The sequence below is a fragment of the Urtica dioica genome, chromosome 1, assembly GCF_054948205.1.
Source record: "Urtica dioica subsp. dioica isolate 48M chromosome 1, U.dioica_male_clone48M_v1_H2, whole genome shotgun sequence".
Classification (NCBI taxonomy): domain Eukaryota; kingdom Viridiplantae; phylum Streptophyta; class Magnoliopsida; order Rosales; family Urticaceae; genus Urtica; species Urtica dioica.
Genome location: NC_142756.1, coordinates 59,515,535 through 59,519,308, shown reverse-complemented (window position 1 = coordinate 59,519,308; position 3,774 = coordinate 59,515,535). Strand labels below are relative to the sequence as shown.

The window sequence follows — 3,774 nt, the reverse complement described above, 5'->3', positions numbered from 1 at the left end:
TGTCAAATCTCAATACTCGTAGATGACAATGTATATTGACTAGATTATTCTTCCAAGATCTCATCCTCTTTGAACTCTGAAACCTTCCATGAAAAAGGCATGAACTTTATTGTAAGTGCTCTCCGAGACGGCAAGCATGACGGTTGACGTGGTGGTGAATGTACTACAAAATTTTACACGTATTCTTCATAGTCCTCGTAGTTGTGCTCCAAGTGAGTCAATGCTCCGATCGTTCCTTTATTCTCTTTAGCGGGGTATGAACCCAATGCGGAGATCATTGTCCCATCATCTCTATGTATATTATCATATGAACCTCTTATGGCTGCAATATCTTTTTTCATCAAGCTTACACGGAATGGAAATCTCTTTCGATGTTTGTTCTTCATATAATACGCAATATGAGATCGTTATTCACTACTAAAAAAAGCTTACCAGTATAAAGTTGTAGTCATTCTACTTCGACTACAATTTAATGACTGACATCTATCAAACTAGAGTCTTTTCTCTTTGCATACAACTCCAATTTTTTTTTACAGAATTTATTAAACTTATAAAATTGTAGCGAAAACATGTTACTACAATTTATACATGTAGTGTTCACTGGTGTTTACTGATCTTATAAGTTTAAACTACAGTGTAGCAAATAATTTATATAATTCAGTTATTATATATTATAGACTACTTATATTTGTTGTTATCATATTTGAGTATCTTGTTGTTATTTAAAACTACGGTAGTAAATAATAATCTAATAATTATGAAATTATATTACAATAATATAGACTACAGAATCTCTATTGTAGTTTTACGGCACTATCTCCCCCAATTTAAGTTTTTATAATTAAATATAGCAAATTAAAATATTAAATATGATCTAATAACTCCTCTCTTTGACAATGCCATACATATTCTAAGTCATGAATTACAAATTTCTAATTCAACTAAAATATACTAGTAATGGCATAAAAAAACACCTAAAATCAATGAAATATCACTTTAACACCTTTGGATATCTAGCGCCTAGAGTCATCCGGTTCCGAGCAGCGTCACACTTGAACCCATGGCAGCAGCGATGTAGAAGAGACGTGGATGGTTCTCCAGCACTCGAAAAAATTTCAACTCATCTCTTGACTTGTTTTAGCAAAAAGTTTCCTCCAAGAAGCTCGGCCTCCATCACTTTGAGCTCTTCCTCTCGTTCTTGACGTTCCTGTGAACGCATAAACAAATTGCTAGAAGACCAAATCGGCGATTGGATTGACGATGAAAAAAATTCACTCCCTTCACAACATAAGAAGAATAAAAAATAAAAATAAAAATAAAAAAAGCTTTTTTCAAGGTCATAAAATTTGTTAAACACGAAACCATACCTGCAAAATTTGTTAAACCTGACGTCGCAGGGAAGCCCTTTTCCAGTGGCCGTAGCATGTCAGTCTCCACAGCGACCTTTCGTTCTAAAAACACAATCAGATTATACACACACTCATACTCACATACTCGAACACACACAGACACAAAAACATATTACACACACTCACACTCACACTCACAGCAGCGCCGAGGACAAGTTCGGGCAGTATAGCTTCTACGGCGAGATCAGGCAAGCAATGTCAATGGCAAGTTGAAGATATGTTGAGACGGGTTATGATGAAACACGTCAAAGCTCGGCATTCAGCGTGAAACTGCTTTGTCGTTTGACTTGATGTACTCTTGCAGCTCCGCTACGGAGATCATCTCGGGGGATCATGGACTCTCTGCGCAGACCCACGTCTCACGACCAGCAGCATCGTTGCCCTCTCGCAATTCTGCTACGGAACCAAGCCTCACACACACAGACACACACACACACACACACACATATATACATATATAACAAATCCTTACTTCATCCAAATTACCTTAATCGAGGCAGAGAACTTCGGCGAGACGTCCTCATGGACGGCCTTGTCAGAAATGGACTCTGAAATCTCACCAGCAAACCGGATCTGTGGGCGGGGATGAGAATCTGCAATATAAAACAAATTATTACAGGCTACAGCACACAATACAGATCAGTACACACACACATAATTGTATTAAACCCTCTAATTCCTTTTACAATCTACTATCTCTCAAGAATGACAGCAAAAGCAACCTCAACACAGTCTCAGAAAAAAAAAAAAAAAAAAAAAAAAAAAAAACGAAGATCAAATCAGACTAATAATTATCCCAACAAATATTTGTTCAGAAAATTGCATGATCTAGATCAAATTTTACAAACTGAGTAACGTCTTCTGCGTCAACGGAAAATATATATATTAAAAAAATGCCGAACTAAGACCATGAAAAAAAGCTGGTCAATGGCGTGTAGTTAATTCAGTATTTCCAGATCAGATTTCGACGTATCAAAACAGAGTCGGGAATAAGACATATTAAACAAAACCTTGCTGTGTGAAAACGATGATCAGAACAAAACATTATGAAATGATATTTATTCTAAAAGTATATAAACAAACCAACAAAAAAATTTCAAAAACTTACCTTAAAAACCGACGGGAGCGGCGGCGAGCGGTCCAATGGGCGGCGAATGGTAGAAATTGGTGGTACGCGACAAGTCTAAGTGATAGTCAGCAGCCAAGAACAAAACATTAACATCGATAGTGGAATTTAAAAAAAAAAAAAAAAAAAAAAAAAAAAAAAAAAAACCCCACTAAAACCAGAAAACCCATTTCAGCAACCTACGACGACCGGAGGAAGGTAATGACACCGGCGATGGGATGTGTGAGGTCGGAGATGAGTTGAGGCGGGTCGAGTATGAGAGTGGGGAATTTTTTTTTTTTTTAAGCAAACTGTGAGTGCAGAGAATAGAAGATAAGAAGAAGAAGAAAATGTAGAGAAGATAAGAAACCGTGAGAACTACCTCACTTGAACTCCGACGATGATATTTGTGGTGGTGGCGTGGCGGTGGTTTTCGCGGTGATGGTGTCTCCCTCGTTCTCAGCTTCCCTCTTCTTTTTTTTTTTTTGTTCTTTTTTGTTTTCACTCTGAATGGTAAAGTGAAATATTGAAATATTTGTATATTTAGTTAAATTTTGGCCAAATAAAATAATGGAGATAAATTTTCCAACTTGTAAAAATTTGGGTGAATTTTTATGTTTTTGTTATTTAGACTACTTTATTATATTGATCGTAATATATATAAAGTTAATCACTACCGCTGAATTATAATGTGCTAGTTTGGTATTGTTGTGTTTTTAATAAAAGTGCTTTTAAATTTTGTTGTAAAAAAAAAAAGTTGTTAAAAAATTGTTGTATGTTTCAAAAAAAAAAAAAATTGTTGTAAAAAATAGTAAGGTGTTTGGTAAACTATTTTCAAAACTGCTGTTGTTTTAAGCAGAAGCAGATTAAGTGTTTAGTAAAATTTATATGAATATGAAAAATTACTAATATGGAGATGTTTTTTTATAATTAATTATTTATTTATATATAATGGATTTATATATTTAATAAATAAAATATCTATTTATTAATAATTAAAATTGGACAATTACTACTGAAAACTTCATATCACAAATATAATACTTAAGTATCACATAAAAAAAACAAATTATACTAACTTGATGATGGACATGGTAATTTTAATTTGGGTCAAGCGGCTATATAGCCAAATAGAACTTAAGCTTTTGCAAAATAGCCATAGTTTGCCAACTATAAGTAAACTAGCCAAAATAAGATTAATCTAGACTGGATTAAATTTAATCCCAACGAACTATAAAGACAGAATGTAAGTTTTATGAA

General features: G+C 34.1%; 1 long non-coding RNA gene across 7 annotated transcripts; it reads right to left on the bottom strand.

The window, feature by feature from the left end:
* Window positions 1–818: 818 nt before the first annotated feature.
* Window positions 819–3,023, bottom strand: LOC149408293 (uncharacterized). 7 transcript variants are annotated; one of them, XR_016301736.1, is made up of 6 exons: window positions 2,897–3,023; window positions 2,518–2,592; window positions 1,896–2,002; window positions 1,542–1,802; window positions 1,368–1,451; window positions 819–1,207 (listed from the first exon to the last, which is right to left on the bottom strand). It is a non-coding gene; the product is annotated as an uncharacterized LOC149408293 (long non-coding RNA). The 7 variants fall into 7 exon arrangements; XR_016301732.1 differs by lacking the exon at window positions 2,518–2,592 and adding an exon at window positions 2,715–2,825 and having other exon boundaries at window positions 1,542–2,002; XR_016301733.1 differs by having other exon boundaries at window positions 1,530–2,002.
* Between the last annotated feature and the right edge of the window lie 751 nt (window positions 3,024–3,774).